Source organism: Triturus cristatus, chromosome 1_1, assembly GCF_964204655.1.
Source record: "Triturus cristatus chromosome 1_1, aTriCri1.1, whole genome shotgun sequence".
Classification (NCBI taxonomy): domain Eukaryota; kingdom Metazoa; phylum Chordata; class Amphibia; order Caudata; family Salamandridae; genus Triturus; species Triturus cristatus.
Genome location: NC_140579.1, coordinates 351,614,021 through 351,632,603, shown reverse-complemented (window position 1 = coordinate 351,632,603; position 18,583 = coordinate 351,614,021).

Genomic DNA, 18,583 nt, shown 5'->3' with positions numbered 1-18,583 from the left:
CCTTCGTCGGCCCGGCTTGCCTGAATCCTGATGGTGCAATGAGCAAGGGACTCACGTCTGAGCATACCCTCCCACACTGAGTGTGGTTAAAAACGATTTGGGAAAAAGGGGGTGGTGATGGACAGAGTTTCTGAATGATGCAGAATACTCTTACCAAGTCAAGAGATCATGGTTTTAATCCATCACCGTTTTTTAGCTCACTGCACCATCCCAGCTCAGAACCTGGCTACATGCAATTTAGTCTGTACCTGTCCCAGTGCATGATGGGAACAGGGCAAACCAAACTACCAAGCCAATTCTTATACTGGGAAGGAAACAAGCTTCCGGGGACCGGTTTCTGGCATCACAGCCTTCGTCGGCCCGGCTTGCCTGAATCCTGATGGTGCAATGAGCAAGGGACTCACGTCTGAGCATACCCTCCCACACTGAGTGTGGTTAAAAACGATTTGGGAAAAAGGGGGTGGTGATGGACAGAGTTTCTGAATGATGCAGAATACTCTTACCAAGTCAAGAGATCATGGTTTTAATCCATCACCGTTTTTTAGCTCACTGCACCATCCCAGCTCAGAACCTGGCTACATGCAATTTAGTCTGTACCTGTCCCAGTGCATGATGGGAACAGGGCAAACCAAACTACCAAGCCAATTCTTATACTGGGAAGGAAACAAGCTTCCGGGGACCGGTTTCTGGCATCACAGCCTTCGTCGGCCCGGCTTGCCTGAATCCTGATGGTGCAATGAGCAAGGGACTCACGTCTGAGCATACCCTCCCACACTGAGTGTGGTTAAAAACGATTTGGGAAAAAGGGGGTGGTGATGGACAGAGTTTCTGAATGATGCAGAATACTCTTACCAAGTCAAGAGATCATGGTTTTAATCCATCACCGTTTTTTAGCTCACTGCACCATCCCAGCTCAGAACCTGGCTACATGCAATTTAGTCTGTACCTGTCCCAGTGCATGATGGGAACAGGGCAAACCAAACTACCAAGCCAATTCTTATACTGGGAAGGAAACAAGCTTCCGGGGACCGGTTTCTGGCATCACAGCCTTCGTCGGCCCGGCTTGCCTGAATCCTGATGGTGCAATGAGCAAGGGACTCACGTCTGAGCATACCCTCCCACACTGAGTGTGGTTAAAAACGATTTGGGAAAAAGGGGGTGGTGATGGACAGAGTTTCTGAATGATGCAGAATACTCTTACCAAGTCAAGAGATCATGGTTTTAATCCATCACCGTTTTTTAGCTCACTGCACCATCCCAGCTCAGAACCTGGCTACATGCAATTTAGTCTGTACCTGTCCCAGTGCATGATGGGAACAGGGCAAACCAAACTACCAAGCCAATTCTTATACTGGGAAGGAAACAAGCTTCCGGGGACCGGTTTCTGGCATCACAGCCTTCGTCGGCCCGGCTTGCCTGAATCCTGATGGTGCAATGAGCAAGGGACTCACGTCTGAGCATACCCTCCCACACTGAGTGTGGTTAAAAACGATTTGGGAAAAAGGGGGTGGTGATGGACAGAGTTTCTGAATGATGCAGAATACTCTTACCAAGTCAAGAGATCATGGTTTTAATCCATCACCGTTTTTTAGCTCACTGCACCATCCCAGCTCAGAACCTGGCTACATAAAAAGAGCAGGGTCAGTTTTGTCTCATTCAACATTTGTCGTGGCCTGAAGGAGGTTCGGTGAACGATTTCATTGACGAGCGGGAGGCCGCAGTCTTTTATTCATCTGTTGACGTAGCCATGTCACTGGTAGTGACCGCGGGCGCAACAGCAATGATGGCAAAGTGCGACATAAAGTCGGCTTTCCGGCTGCTTCCAGTTCACCCGGATGACTGGGATCTTTTGGGCATTCAGTTTGGCGGTCACTGGTACATGGACAATGCGTTGCCGATGGGCTGCTCTATGTCATGCGCGCTTTTTGAGTGTTTCAGCACGTTCCTACAATGGTTGTTTACAGAACGGACGGGTCATCAAGGAATTACACACTACCTGGATGACTTCTTTTTTGTTGGCACCTCAGGCTCCGCGGACTGCCAGAGGGCTCTGGACAGTTTCCATGAGCTCATGAGGGAACTGGGCGTGCCGTTGGCACCGGAGAAGACTATGGGACCCAGCACGGCCCTTTCCTTCTTAGGAATTCAATTAGACTCACGGTTGATGGAGGCACGACTTCCGGCAGACAAAAAGCAGCAAATGTTGGGGCTGCTGGAGATAATGTTGGCGAAACATAAGGTCACGGTTAAAGACATTCAAGTGCTGCTGGGTCACCTCAATTTTGCTTGTCGAGTAGTCAGAGTAGGGAGGACTTTTTGTAGACGACTCTGTAGGGCACTTGTGGGGCAGAGGCCTCCGCATCATCATGTATGACTGTCAGCGGGAGTGTGGGAGGACTTGAGGATGTGGCAGTTTTTCTTGCGACATTTCAATGGCATTCCTTTGATGAGGAAGGCAGACACGTTATGGGATGTTCAATTTTTTTCTGACACGGCGGGGAATACTGGATTTGGTTTGTACTGGCCAGGGAGGTGGTGTGCCGAGCAGTGGCCTGAGGAGTGGTTGGAGGGGGGCAGGAGCATTGCTTACTTGGAGTTTTTCCCTCTGGTGGTGGAAATCATACTTTGGGGGGAGCGCTTGGCGCACAAGAAGGTCACTTTCCGAATTGACAATATGGCGGTGGTGCACATTGTAAATCGCCAGTCTGCCCGGGATGAGCAGGTTCTGAAGTTGTTGAGGGTCTTCATGCTGGGGTGTTTGAAGCATGATAATGCTTTTCGTGCGGTGCATGTGCCGGGTGTGGACAATGACATTGCGGATGCTTTGTCTCGTTCACAGTGGGGGAGATTCCGTGGGCTCGCCAAGGACGCGGACAGGACCCCGGCCAGAATGCTGCACCAGCTGTGGTACGTAGGCAACACAGGATGTTGCAACTGGTTCTAGGTTCTCTAGCACACTCCACAAAAACAGCATATCGGGCAGCATGGGAAGAATTTTTGCGATCTGGTGCACGGTGGCAGTCCTCTTTGGCGGCTAGACAGGAGGATGTTCTTCAGTTTATTTTGGACTTGGTTGAGAAGGGTCTCACGAAGGTCACGATAGCGAGCAAACTGGCGGGGATTGCTTTCGTCGGGAAATTATTGTGGGGCTATGCCCCCTCCGCGGGGGAACTTGGGGCTCGCATTTTGGAGGGTTGGGCGCGGGAATGTGGACGCACATCCCGGCTGTGGAATCCTTTGTCATGGGAGCTGTATGAGGGGCTGATTGGGGTGTTGCCTGAGTTGTGTTTTGATGTTGGGGAAGTGGTTCTTTTCTCCGCACTGATGTCCTGGATGTTTTTCGGGGCCTTTCACGTCTCGGAATTGTTGGGAACCAAAGCGGAGCAGGGGCCGTCTTGGAGGGAGGTTTCTTTAGTGTTGATAGGGTTCATATTTGGCTGAGGAAGGCGAAGACGGATCAGAGGGGCAGGGGAAAATGGGTTTCTTTGCAAAAGGGGCTGGCTTCGCAGGTTTGTCCTTATCAGTGGGGTCTGAGGTGGAGGTCTTTTTCTGGGGCTTTTGGGGGTTTGGTCTTTGGGCATGGGGACGGGCGGCGTGTCAAGGCTTCACAGCTTTTAGAGGTACTGCGAAAAGCGTTGGGCAGGCTGGCTATAGACGGGAAGGATTTTGGGACGCATTTGTTTCGGATTGGGGCAGCTTCAGAAGCTCACTCTAGAGGCTGGGAGCGAGGGGACATTATGAGGTTAGGCAGGTGGTCTTCGGACTGCTATCAGCGTTATGTGCGCCGTGTACCTGGGGGGTTATAGCGCATTTGTTCCCCCTTTTTCCTGTTGTTCATTCATGTTTTTCGTTGCAGGTTCGGTGATGGGTCCCCTCGCCAGGGAGATGTCCATTTGGATTGTCGGCCATTCTTTTGTGAAACGGGTGCAATTCCAGGCCCGCTCAAGGTATTTTGGGGAAAGTTTGGGGTTTAATAAAGATTTATTTTCTGTGGGTTGGCATGGTAGGGGTGGTATGCGGTGGAATGAGCTATTACAGGTTCTCAATGGGATTTTGGTGGCTGGTAGGTGCCCGGATGTGCTGGTACTTCACTTAGGGGAAAACAACATGGTCAGGGAGACGAGCTTGGCACTTATGCAGTGCATGAAGAGGCACTTGGCTTTGATTAAAGCTCAGTGGGCTGGTTGTTCTATTGTCTGGACAGAGTTTGTTCCTCGCAGGGTATGGAGAGGGGCGGTCAACCCGGGTGCGGTGGACAAGGCCAGGCGTAAGTTGAACACGGAAATGGTGAGATTTTGTCGGCAGTCGGGGATTTGCAGTATTGCACATAAAGATATGAGGTATGACACGCCGGATTTTTTCAGAGATGACGGGGTCCATTTATCCCGGCTGGGTATGGACTTGTACCTATTGGAATTGAGAGAGGTGTTGGCCAGATTACTGGGTGTTTATAGGCGTTGAGAAGGGAGTTGGGGTGTTGTTGTGGGGGGCAGAAAAAGGGGGGAGGCGGTTGTGAGAAGTTGGCCTGGTATATGATGCTCACTAGTTAAAGTGATCACCTTGTACCATGCCAAGCAACCCTTATGGTGTGGTTGTAAGTCAACCTTTTCGGACTAGCTGCCCTAGTGGTAGCGTAGGCTAAGCAGTCTTTGAGGCTAAACTCGTGAAGCGTGTTAAGCCAGCTGTTTTACCAAATGTAACCCCCTTTTATACCAATGAAAGGACACCACACAGATATATATTCAAAATATATATGTATTTATTTCTCAAAGTAACCCCTAGTCTCTTTATGAGCACAGGAGCACAAATCGTCAAACAAGATTACAGTAGAATACACAGAAGTTGCACTTTATATGGATAGGCCCTGGTGGCTGCTCAAACCATATACTAAAATAGTGGTATAAGTACCACGAACAGAAAAGGGAAAAGGCCTAGGGCCTCTAGAATCGCTGGGCCTACAAGGAGCTAACTTCAGTTAGTGACCAGGAGGTCCACAGGTGGCGTGTGCAGAGCAAATAGTCACACGCGTGCTCCCATAGGTTTCAATGGGTGCGTAAAAAGTACAAAGTTACTGCAAAAAGGATCTTCCGGATGGACTAGGAACTCAAGATTTGGAACACAGGCACTAGAGATGTAATACTACACTTGGGCACAGGTGTGCCAGCTTTACCTCACCCACAGGAAGCGGGTGCATAGGCCTCGAAGTGCGTCGGGTTTCTTCTATCTGTTCCGTGGAGCTGCAGGCGGTCGGTCCGGGAGAGATGCAGTGGATCCAAGAGTGGATCGGAGATGTTGAAGACCTGTAAGCAGAGGGGACAGTGTTCACAGTCACTAGCCAGTGACCAGCGTGGCACCAGGTGGGTACCAGGCAATGTCGGGTGCAAACAGGAAGAAAGGTGTAGCTTGTCTCTGCAGCCACATGGTCCCTGGAGGTCGACGACGTCCAGGAGTCGGTTCACGAGCTGTCCCACGCAGGCTCTCGCTGTCGGCGGTGTCGGCGACTTGATCGAAGCAAACAAGCCTTGGCAAAATCAATAGTTGTAGGAGATGAAATAAGCTGATGGTTCTGACCAGCAAGGTCAGAAGGACTGCTCCTTTGGAGGGGAGCAAGGGCCAGTCTGGAGCAACCAGACCAGCGGTGTATTTTGTAAAGTTCGTCGCCAAGATGGCTACTAGCCAGCGGGCCAGCAACCGGTTAGGCGCGTCGAGTGGCAAAATGCAGAAGGGCCCCACGCAGATCGTGGAGATGCTGGAGGGCTCACCTTTGGTGCAGATGCTGCTCGAGGGTTGGGCTTCTCAGATCCCAAAGCACAACTTGGAGGGAGCCTCGGTTGTTGCACTTGTCAGCTTGTCGTGGTCGTTTCAAGAGGGCTGGCTCCACGTGTCTCGGTGCCTCCACGGGTCTCCTCTTTTCAGGGACTGTGGATCGGGCGGTGAGAGGTCTGGAGGTCCAGGTCTTGTCAGTCTCTGGGCTCGGGCTCTGGCGGGAGGCGGCAGCAAAGCAGACGTTGATTCGCTGGATGGTGCTTGCGTTAGCAAGGTGGTCACTCCCTGTGATGAGGTGGAATACCGCGTGAAACTTCTGGGTGATGCCCAGGCCCTTCAAGACATACTTTATAACATCCGCTACAAAGTGAGGCCCATTATCACTCCACAGAAGTCTACAGACACCATATCGAGGGAAGAACTCTTTCAGCAGCAGCTTCGCAGTAGTCATTGCAGTATTGTCTTTCGTAGGGTACGCTTCAACCCATTTGCTGAAAGCGCAGACCACTACTAGAACATACTTCAGATTGTTACAGCGCTCAAGCTGGATGTAATCCATCTGCAAAACCTCGAAGGGTGCAGTAGGTGTCACAAATCCTCCTGCCGGAGTTCGAGTACCCTTTCCTGGGTTATACCTCAGGCAGATCATACAAGTCTGCACCACCCTCTTTGCCGTGCTAGCAATCTCTGGATGCTCCCAGACTTGGGTAAGCAATTTTACAATTGCGGAAGCTCCAACATGTGCTAGCCCATGTGCCATCTGAACCATAGGCTGTACAAAAGCCGTAGGTAATTTCCATCTATTCATCTGCTTATTTCTCCAGCAGCCCTCATCATCCAGCTCTCCGTCATTAGCCCATTGTTCCCGCTCTTTGTCAGAAGCGGTCCTTTGCATTTCCCGCACTTCCTCCTTCGCATCATGCCATCTTTCCACCTGTGACTTTACTACATACATGACAGTAGCACCGGGCTGCATCGCAGTCTCCCGTGCTACTCGATCTGCTAACGCATTCCCTTCTCCAACTTTGTCAACTACTTTCCTATGGGCGCTACACTTAACGATGGCAATTTTCTTTGGGTATGTCAATGCAGTTAAAAGATTGTGAACTAACTCTCCATGCATTATCTGTACTCCATGTGACGTTAAGAACCCTCTCTCCTTCCAGAGTAGGCCGAAGTCATGCGCTACTCCGAAGGCATAGCGGCTATCTGTATAAATATTCACACACAATCCTGTACTGAGCTCACATGCTCGTGTTAATGCTATCAGTTCCGCTGCTTGAGCTGATTTCTGTGGTATGCGTGCAGTCTCCACTATCGTTTGCAACGTGGTAATTGCATACGCTGCTGAAGTCGTACCATCTGGTAGCTTCAGACATGATCCGTCCACCCACAGTTCTCCATCTACATCTGGAAAGGGCGTATCCTGGAGATCAATACGACCCTTTGTTTGTTCCTCAGTCACGAGAATACAATCATGTGCTCTCCGCGCCTCAGGCTGGGTTTCGGGGTATGGCAACAATGTTGCCGGGTTTAACGTTACGCACCTTTTCAACGTAATATGAGGAGCCAAAAGCGTCAACTCATATCCCGTTAAACGGGCGCTGGTCAAATGCTGCGTCTTCGTTTGATTGAGCAGGGCATCGACAGCATGGGGGACTAATACCAACAACTTATGAGATAACACAATTCCCTCACTTTGGCGTATTGACACAGCTGTCGCCGCAACCGAGCGAAAACACCCTGGTAATGCTCGGGCGACAGGATCAAGTACAGCCGAAAAATATGCACAAGGGCGCTGCTTATCGCCGTGCATCTGCACTAAAACTGACAATGCACATCCATCTTTCTCATGCACATACAACGAAAAGGGTTTTGCATAATCAGGGGTCCCTAACACTGGTGCTGAACAAAGGGCCTGTCGTAATTGCTGAAAAGCAGTATCACACTCATCTGACCAAGGGATTGGGATAGGCGTGTCCTTTGTCAAGAGGGCTAACAATGGCTTAGCTATGTGTGAAAACCCCAATATCCACTGTCTACAAAAAGAAACAAGGCCCAGAAACGCACGCACATCCTTCTGTGTGGACGGTCTCGGTGTGTCCAAAATTACTTGGATACGATCCGGTGTGAGTGCACGCCCCTCCTTAGACAAAAGGTGACCCAAATAAGTCACCTTTGGTCTACAGAATTGCAATTTCTTCCTAGATACTTTATGATTGTGGGATGCTAAAAAGGAAAGTAAGGATAACGTACTTTTTTCACACAACTCCAGGGTGTCAGCCGCCAGCAAGATGTCATCGACATATTGAATGAGGGCGACCCCCACGAGCAGAACAAAGGAATCCAATTGTCTTTTCAAAGCCTGACTGTAAATGCTAGGGCTTTCTGTGTAGCCCTGGGGAATCCTACAAAAACGATAAGATCTATTATTTAATGTAAACCCAAAAAGATATCGACTATCAGGGTGAATGGGAATGGAAAAGAAGGCATTCTTCAAATCGATCACGGAGAACATAGTCGCCGTAGGTGGTACCAAAGTAAGCAACGTCGTGATATCGGAAACCACTGGGTACTGAGGTATCACGATCTTGTTCACTTCTCTCAAATCAATTATAAACCGATAAACTCTGGCATCCGTATCCTTTTTCAGTATGGGAAGAATCGGACTGTTACAAATGTTGTAGGGGACTTCCTCCACTACCTCTACCGCTATCAAATCCTGCACTATCTGTATGAGAGCCTCCTCACCCTCCTGGGAAATACGGTACTGAGGGAGGCGTGGTAACACCGCCCCCTCCTGGACACTAATGTGGACCGGTGGAATCACCATTTGTCCCACATCAGTATCCGAAGTTGCCCATAAGGCACGAGGGAGGGTAGCTAACAGCGCATCCTCTGACATCGCACACATCCGTTCAGATCGGGGGTAATTGTCATTCAATATTACTCGTACACCAGCAGGGGAGCAGCGGATCGTAGCCCTAAAATGCTTTAACATATCAAGACCCATAATGTTGTCCGGTGTGTACGGGGCAAGCAGAAACGGACAGGGTGCAGAAAAAGAATCAACCTTAAACATGAGGGGCTGCGAAAGAGGGCTTCGGGAGAGTGTACCGTCAAACCCTACCGATGTGACCATTAAGCCGGATGGGGGAGCCCCCGGAACCAATTGCTTAGACAGTGCACTACGTGTCGCTCCTGTATCCACTAGGAACTGATCAGTAGAGCCCAAAACCTCAGCCGATACATAAGGACCCTTCTGATCGACCGGCACCTCAACTGATTCTAACCCCCATCCAACGCATTCCTATGCATGCTGAGAATCATGATACCCCGATCGGTCAATCTCCGACACGTGATACTGATGCTGGCGATCGAAAACATTTGATCTGTCTCGGTGCTGCCCAGCAGGATCGAAACGAGCATTATCGTTAGAGTTCCCCCTAAAGTTCGAGAAACCCCCTCTACCCCTCGGGCCACCCGAAATATGTCCCTGACGCGAAGCACGCAACACTGGGCAATACCTGGCCCAATGGCCCGATTGCTTACAATACGCACACTGGTTCCTATTCAAATCAGAGCGGCCCGAGGGAGGACCATAAGAACCTCCCCTACCTCTGTTAACACCCCGTCGGGGCGGGCCATATACTTGTGCCAACATCACCTTCGTCTTGAGATCTTTCGATTTCTTCTCCTCCTGGCCCTTCGCTTCTTGCTCCTGACGCTCATAATACTGAGCGATAGTCAGGAGAGCCGTTGGGGTCGCGGAGGACCAAGAACTCTCACTCGCTTTTAAACGGGCCGCAACTGCCGGCAGCAGATTAGCCACATATTTATCCGCAAAAAGGTGGCGGCCCGTATCGTCAGTAAGCGACTGGCCACTAAAATCATGAAACGTCTCCTCAAAGCGCGTAAAGAAGCCCGCAACGGACTCGTCAACTTTCTGTTTACATGCAGCCAACATATTCCAGTCAATCTTTTTAGGGGGGATAATTGTTTTCAACTTAGCCACAATAGCAGCAGGGAGATCTAAAATACTCTGGGGAGGTTTCTGTGCGGGCTTCCGTTCCCTATCCTCATCCTCAAGCTCAGACCACCGGGCCTTGAAGGCAACTGTATCATCTACCTTTCGGACAGATCGCCACATATCCGGTGGTAGAATAAGGCCAAAGAACAGGTCTATATCTGCTAAGGTCATAACGCAGGAATTCAAGGCCCCCTCGACTTCTTCGTAGAAGGCCGCTGGATTCTTGCGGGGGTCAGGCAACGCATTCTTTAATGCCATAACATCAGCTCTATGCCACGGAGTATAAACCCAATTATACACAAAATATCCCTTAGCATCGGCGGAGGTAATGTCCGAGCTAGTCCCCGCTCCTTTAGGAGGAACATACAAAGGCGCCGCCTCGCGCATTGGCTTAGCATGCACTAGATCGCTCTTATCTGATTGAGAAGTGGATGAGTGGCCTTCTGCGGTACACGGATCCGACTGCGTCTCCTCCCCTGCTCGTTGGCGCGCTTTTTCTTTATGGGCCAGCACCGCGTCCCGCAAGGCGAATAGCCGCCGAGCCATATCAGGAGCCTTAGAGGGAGAAAAAACACCATCATGCAATGCTTTAGCATCCGATGTCACTTCTTCAGGCTCAAAGACACTAGAATATTTCCGAAAAGCAGCAATCACTTCCTCAGCGAAATGACTCAAAAAATACAATCTCTCTCTGTCCTGCCACGACCCCCACGTATGGAACAATTCATCCACGGACACCTTACCCTTAAGTGCACGGAAGGAAATTTGCCGAAGCTCAGCCATATGCTCAGCCGATAACATGGACCGCGTATCTACCTTACCCGGACCCGGGACGGAATCTTGTGGCCTCGGAGCAGATGCGCCAACATAAGGGGGCGGAGAGCGATCTAGTAAATAAAAATCATCATCAAGATTATTAAGGACAGGATAAAGTGGCTGCCGAACAGCATATTGACCCGAGACTTGCAGCCTACGCTCTTTCTCTTGTCTCTCCGTTTGTTCTTTGTCCTCCCGACGCCTCGCTTCCTGTGCTCGCACATGATCATTCTTCCGTTGTTCTTTATCAAACAGCGCTTTCTCACGCTTCTCTCGCTCACGCACTTCCTTCACCCACAACCGTACACACTCAAACATATCCTGACGAGCACGCCGCTTACACATACACTGTTCCACATACTCAATCTTACGTATATCAAACGATCCATACAAAGGCCATCGTAACTCAGGATCTTTTTTAGTGTATTTCCTCCATACTGTGCTGTACATTATGGAAGAAAGACCATGCTTCACATACATATCCCTATTAGGAGTCCCCTCTGGGGGAGCTGGAGCAGATTCCTCGAGGTTCAACCGGTTTCCAAAACAGCAACACCACTTACGGAGTGCGCTAAAAGCAGGCATGCTCAGAAATAATGCAAAATATGCAATATTATGAAGAAAATGGCACTTAATCGTTGCGCCGTTCAAGGTTACACAGCCCCGGAGAAATCTCTCCACATTACCTGCCTATATGTGTTGCAACGCATATATTTTCACAAAGACAAATACAAAATATGACTAGTCATCACAAATCAAACTCAAAATAGCCAGACCAGGCTTCAAAAACTCGGAGCAAGTACCGTACAACGGTTCTTACCAATCAAGAGTCCAGATTCCAACTGCCAAGCTCCAAAATCGCCCAAACGGCTTTCACGGCAGGACCGACAGAAGAGGTCTCAGTCGAGGACCGGCGCCACCCAGACGGTCAGCTCGGAAGGGAAGGAAGAAAAACCCTCGGGATGCCAGGGCTAAGACGCCGCTGGCAGTGATCACGTCCCTGGCCAAATTCCTCACCTTCGTCGCGACCAGTCCTTCGAGCATCCGAGTCGCCGATGAGCCCCACGTGACGGGCGCCAATTGATGAATACAGGCCCCAGCTAGGCCCGCAGGACACAAGGGTTCGCTCTCCTGTAATGGAATCTATAAGGAAGTTGGCACGGAAACTGCAAAGTATAAAGACAGCATTTATTAACCCTTAAGGGTGGTCCTACAATCCACACAACACTCTTCAGTATTGCATAGAGTAGCACAAAGAACTTACGTGCATGGTCCCCTTTTATACACAATAGAGGGGCTCATAAGTGGGTGGATACAACATGAGGCCGAAGAACATTACCATTTATGGTCATTTTCGATACTGAATCAATATGTGGGCGGAGCTAACACACTCCTTGAGCCCGCGAAAACATGGTCAAGCAAGGCTAACTGATAACAGATGTGGTCAAGTCTGGGCATGTAGCAGATGGACAAAGGAGCTATTTATAGACTGTTACTGGGCAGATTACAAGAGCAACTAACACAGAGGTTGGACTCTTCTCGTGGGGAACACGTGGAAGCATGACAATACAAAATGGAGTCCGAACTTCGGTCAACATAATAGAGGAAACATGATCTAAAGTAAGGGAATTAATGTCTTTAGTGAATGCTTAATCACATCGTTGTTTCAATTTACAACACCTGACCACAGGGGAGATTTCCTTCAGTCTTCTGTGCAGCAGAATGTCGAAGTTCCCGTCTTCTTCTTAGTTTCAAGTTGATTCCAGGATGTCTGAAGTCTTAGGACACAGCTCCTACCTTTAAGCGGATTCTAGGGGCCGGACTACCTGCTAGGTCCCTCCCTATGGGTGGGACCAGGAAGGGGGGTGGTTACACCCCCAATCCTTTGTCCAGCTCGCCCCAGGCCTGGGACTGGTGTGCCCCAGGACCGGTTTGAACTGGCATATGCACCGAGGCTCCTTGTGAGCCACAGGCATGTCTGGTTTCTTTCAAGCCCTACCTGACCAATACACAAAATCCTGTCTGGGTGGTGCACGCACCTCCCCTGGCAGGAAACCCTTTGTCCACACCTCACAAGCTGGAAGGACTCCCAGCAGCAGGAGGGCAGACTTGTGTCTGTGGTGGCAGCATCCATTTTGTGGAGCTGAGGCTATGTCTGATTTTACCCGGGTTTCAGGTACTGTACATGTCGTGTCCCTCTAGAAGGGTGGAATGCTAACCCCGTCGCCAGAATTGGCGAGGGGTTAGTATTCCAATTCGTATGACACCTTACTCGACATGTTTTGATAAAGCCAAACCAAAGATAGCATTTAACCGCGAGGTTCATAATGCACTTAAGAGTATATGGTATGACGATATCTGGAAACAGTAGAAGGAAGTTGTTCCGACCACTGCAGACAGGCTCAGCTCATGCCAGAGCACCATCTCACATGGAACCAAGCACTCTGCCTTCAGGATTGTTAAGGCCTGCCATAGGAGTGACTTATAGGTTACCAGGTGTCCCAGTAAGGTTAGGTATAGGTATTCTACACCTTAGTAAGAGGTGATTACACCAACTTACCCCAGCTGAGTGATCAGCCAGTTGTGTTAAATTGTTAGGCCAAGCCTGGGGTGGCATAATACATGCTTCAGCCCCTGGCAGGCCTTGGGTACACCAATGCCCTGGGTACCTAGTGTACATTGGTACAGGGGCTGACAGGGTGATCCAACCAATTGGGTATGTACCTAGGGTACATGGAGTCCATTTTAAAGAGAGAACAGCCAGGCTGAGATCCTGAATAGCAGGATCTCAGGCCAACTAAGTCGAAAAACCAGCTAGACACTAGGCAAAAATTTGGGGGTAACCATAGTCAGATATCCACCTTCCTACACAACCCCCCCCCCCCCAAACGAAGGGAGATAAGGCTGACCTTGACCAGGTAAGCCTATATTGCCCAAGTGGCCATATAAGGAGGAACCAGCACTGGCATGGTTACCCCCTGTCTCATGGTCCACTAAGCAATCCCTCACCCTAAGGGTATCAGAGGGTCTCCACCATAGGGAATCTCTACCTTTGGTGTGTCTTGGCAAAGTAAAAGGCTGGTGTTGAGATGGAGTACTGAAGTGAGTGTCCTCAAAGTGAGGCCTCACCTTCCTCCAATCCCCCTCCACCATGGATGCCTTTCTTTCCTTAACTGAGTTGCACTGTGCTCTCAGGGTCAGCCTCTTGCTACCTAAAGCTGGAGGCTGGGTCCCTTTTGTGGGCTTACTGGAGGGACAGGTCAGGTCTGGGGCCCTAAGGTCCCATGTTTGCCTGTACCCAACAGAATCCCTCTGGGGGAGGTCCCTAACTACCTGTAAAGGAGATCCCTCAGGAATGTTTTTACCCATCACCTGACTAGGGCTACTAGCCAGGCAATCCTCATTCTTTTGATGGGGGGTTCTTGTGGACAGGGGCCCTCTTGGGGTCCACTGGCCTCCCTGACCTCTGCAGCCCTGGGCTGACTGAGGCAGGGTAGAGAGAGGCAGGCTACCTGCACCAGACTGGGTCCCACCTTGGAAGGGGCCACTGACATCAGAGGCTCTGCCAGGCCAGGCCTGGCTACCTCTGGGGCAGTTCCTTCACAAGGGGTGAGGTCAGCTCCCTGAGGAGGCTGACTTTTTCCTAATGTCTGGGGAGAGGGAGACTTTTCTTCCTCCCCACTACTCTCTGTTTGTGTGGAGTGATCCATAGTTTCAGGCTTCACTACACCTATGTCAGTCTGAGTATAGGCTGAGACCATTACAGCCTTGCCAACCTTTTCAGGGGGGCACTCAGTTTGTGTTTGAGCTGTGACTGTCACAGCTCTGCCAGTCTCTACAGGGAAGTCTGTCTGTGCCTGGGCTGTGGCTACCACTGCCCTTCCAACCTTTCCAGGGAGGAAATCTATTTGGACAGGGGTTGTGAATGGCACAACCCCACTACCCTTTTGTGAAAGGCCTACCATTTTAGAATGGGTGTCTTGTTCAACTCCAGCCCAAGCTGAGAGTTCTAAGTCATTCCCCAGTAAGCAGTCTACAGGCAAGGTTGGGGACACTGCCACCCTTTTAGGGCCAGTGACACCTCCCCAGCTGAGACATACCTCTGCCATGGGATGACTGTTCTGTTTGCCATCAATGTTGGTCACCTGGTAGGAGAAACCAGGCAAAAGCTGCTCAGAGGGAACTAGCCAATGGGCCACCATTGTGATGCTAGCTCCAGTGTCTCTGTAGGCCTCAGCTTTTGTACCATTGATGTAGGGCTCCTGTCTGTACCTACCCAAAGTGTTGGGACAGGCAGTGAAGTTGGCAAACCCCATGCCACCATCACAGACAAGAGTATCTGCTGCAGGGGAATTGGCTAAGCCAGGGTCCCCCTGTGTTCCCCAAGTAAACCCACCCAAATTTTTGGGGGCACTCCCACCACCTGGGGGATTACTGCTGACAGTAATAGGTGGTGTGACAGGAGTAATTGGAGGAACAGTTTTGTTTGTAGCCCTTGGGCAACTGCTGTCAGTTTTCCAATGCCCAGGAGTTTTACACTCATGGCAGTAAGGCTTTTTACCTGTGGTAGAGGAGGGAGCTTGGGACCCACCACCCTGTGTGGAGTTTTGGGGCCCTGAGGAAGATTTCTCTTTTGCCTTATCCCCTCCCTTCTCTTGAGGTTTGGTGGTATCTTTCTTTTGGTCACCACCCTGATTCTTAGGCCTGATCCTGGTCCTGACCCATTTATCTGCCCTCTTTCCCAATTCTTGGGGAGAGGTCAAATCTGAGTCTACCAGGTGTTGATGGAGGAGCTGGTTTTGACAGTTACTTAAAATCTGTTCTCTCATCATCAAATTGTACAATCCTGTATAATCAGATACCTTACTTCCCAGCAACCAACCCTCCAAAGCCTTAGTGGCACATTCAACATATTCAGACCAGTCCTGAGTCTGTGTCTTTTGGGTGTCTCTGAACATTAACCTGTACTGTTCAGTGGTTAAGCCTAACCCATCAACCAGAACACTCTTCAGGACTCTGTAGTTTCTGACATCCTCTTCTCTAACAGTGAGGAGTCTGTCTCTGCCTCTTCCTTCAAAGGAGAGCCAGAGGATTGCTGCCCACTGGTCTTCAGGAACCTGCTGTACTTTGCAGGCTCTCTCAAGAGCAGTTATCAATTTGTGGATGTCATCCCCACTTTTGTAGGGGGGCACAACCTTAGACAGGTTCCTATTATCAAATACCCTATCTTTGTCCTTAGGGACAATGCTGCCACCAGTGGGTATAGACCCACTCTCTCTAGGTTGCCTAGCCTTCCTCAGTTTTTCTTCCATCAGGGCTACTTCTAGCTCCTGCTTCCTGATCCTCAGCTGGGCTTCCTGCATTCTGGCCTCGTGTTCCCTCCTCTGAGGGGTGGTCATCCTTTTCCTGGAGTAACCTTGAGAGCCTCTAGAGCCATGAGAAGCATTGGAGTCACCTGAGCGATTCCTTTGCCTCCCAAGCCCTGTGTTAAGTCCACTGGGGAGATCCAATGGGGTAAACCCATTGTCAGTCCCCAATAGCCTTAGTTTAGCTGGGCCAAGTATAACACTTGGCACTGGGCTAGTTCTCCATTCATCATCACTACTTTCTGTATCAGCACCTTTATCACTCTCATCCTCTGTGGTATTATTGCCATCTAAGGGGTGACTATTGGAACTGGGTACCTCTGTAGCATCTTCAGAAGGAGGGCCTCCTGTTCCTGACCCTAAGGGGGCTAACTGGGAAGCTTTCTTGAGCTCTCTCTGATTTTCATCATTTTGCAAGAGTTCTCTGAGCTCAGCAGAGGTAGGGTTCTTGGGCTGTTTAAGGCCTCTAAGAGTTGCCAAATGCCTGAGCTCATTCTGATTAAGGGTAGCAAAGATGGATGGTGCCCTCTGGGGGTCACTCTCAACAGAGATGGGTACAGTGGCCCCTCTGCCCCAGCCATTGCTCTTAAGTGTGGGTGGATGTGTTGTAATCTACCTACACTTGGGTTTTCCTACTAAACCTATCTAGTAGTTGTAGTCAGGGTGTGCTACTCCCTTTGCTCTACAACAACTAAGTTCAGTAGAACTTATGTATATCTAATCTTGTTTTATATGTACCTACAGGTACCTATGTGATCTTTCAATTGGTAACCAAGAGATTACAATGGTAAAACACAGCAAGCTCAAATCCAACCGCTGCTCACCAATGTGAGAAGTTGGCCTGGTATATGATGCTCACTAGTTAAAGTGATCACCTTGTACCATGCCAAGCAACCCTTATGGTGTGGTTGTAAGTCAACCTTTTCGGACTAGCTGCCCTAGTGGTAGCGTAGGCTAAGCAGTCTTTGAGGCTAAACTCGTGACGCGTGTTAAGCCAGCTGTTTTACCAAATGTAACCCCCTTTTATACCAATGAAAGGACACCACACAGATATATATTCAAAATATATATGTATTTATTTCTCAAAGTAACCCCTAGTCTCTTTATGAGCACAGGAGCACAAATCGTCAAACAAGATTACAGTAGAATACACAGAAGTTGCACTTTATATGGATAGGCCCTGGTGGCCGCTCAAACCATATACTAAAATAGTGGTATAAGTACCACGAACAGAAAAGGGAAAAGGCCTAGGGCCTCTAGAATCACTGGGCCTACAAGGAGCTAACTTCAGTTAGTGACCAGGAGGTCCACGGGTGGCGTGTGCAGAGCAAATAGTCACACGCGTGCTCCCATAGGTTTCAATGGGTGCGTAAAAAGTACAAAGTTACTGCAAAAAGGATCTTCCGGATGGACTAGGAACTCAAGATTTGGAACACAGGCACTAGAGATGTAATACTACACTTGGGCACAGGTGTGCCAGCTTTACCTCACCCACAGGAAGCGGGTGCATAGGCCTCGAAGTGCGTCGGGTTTCTTCTATCTGTTCCGTGGAGCTTGAAGACAAAGATGCTGCAGGCGGTTGGTCCGGGAGAGATGCAGTGGATCCAAGAGTGGATCGGAGATGTTGAAGACCTGTAAGCAGAGGGGACAGTGTTCACAGTCACTAGCCAGTGACCAGCGTGGCACCAGGTGGGTACCAGGCAATGTCGGGTGCAAACAGGAAGAAAGGTGTAGCTTGTCTCTGCAGCCACGTGGTCCCTGGAGGTCGACGACGTCCAGGAGTCGGTTCACGAGCTGTCCCACGCAGGCTCTCGCTGTCGGCGGTGTCGGCGACTTAATCGAAGCAAACAAGCCTTGGCAAAAGCAATTGTTGTAGGAGATGAAATAAGCTGATGGTTCTGACCAGCAAGGTCAGAAGGTCTGCTCCTTTGGAGGGGAGCAAGGGCCAGTCTGGAGCAACCAGACCAGCGGTGTATTTTGTAAAGTTCGTCGCCAAGATGGCTACTAGCCAGCGGGCCAGCAACCGGTTAGGCGCGTCGAGTGGCAAAATGCAGAAGGGCCCCACGCAGATCGTGGAGATGCTGGAGGGCTCACCTTTGGTGCAGATGCTGCTCGAGGGTTGGGCTTCTCAGATCCCAAAGCACAACTTGGAGGGAGCCTCGGTTGTTGCACTTGTCAGCTTGTCGTGGTCGTTTCAAGAGGGCTGGCTCCACGTGTCTCGGTGCCTCCACGGGTCTCCTCTTTTCAGGGACTGTGGATCGGGCGGTGAGAGGTCTGGAGGTCCAGGTCTTGTCAGTCTCTGGGCTCGGGCTCCGGCGGGAGGCGGCGGCAAAGCAGACGTTGATTCGCTGGATGGTGCTTGCGTTAGCAAGGTGGTCACTCCCTGACCACAGGGGAGATTTCCTTCAGTCTTCTGTGCAGCAGAATGTCGAAGTTCCCGTCTTCTTCTTAGTTTCAAGTTGATTCCAGGATGTCTGAAGTCTTAGGACACAGCTCCTACCTTTAAGCGGATTCTAGGGGCCGGACTACCTGCTATGTCCCTCCCTATGGGTGGGACCAGGAAGGGGGGTGGTTACACCCCCAATCCTTTGTCCAGCTCGCCCCA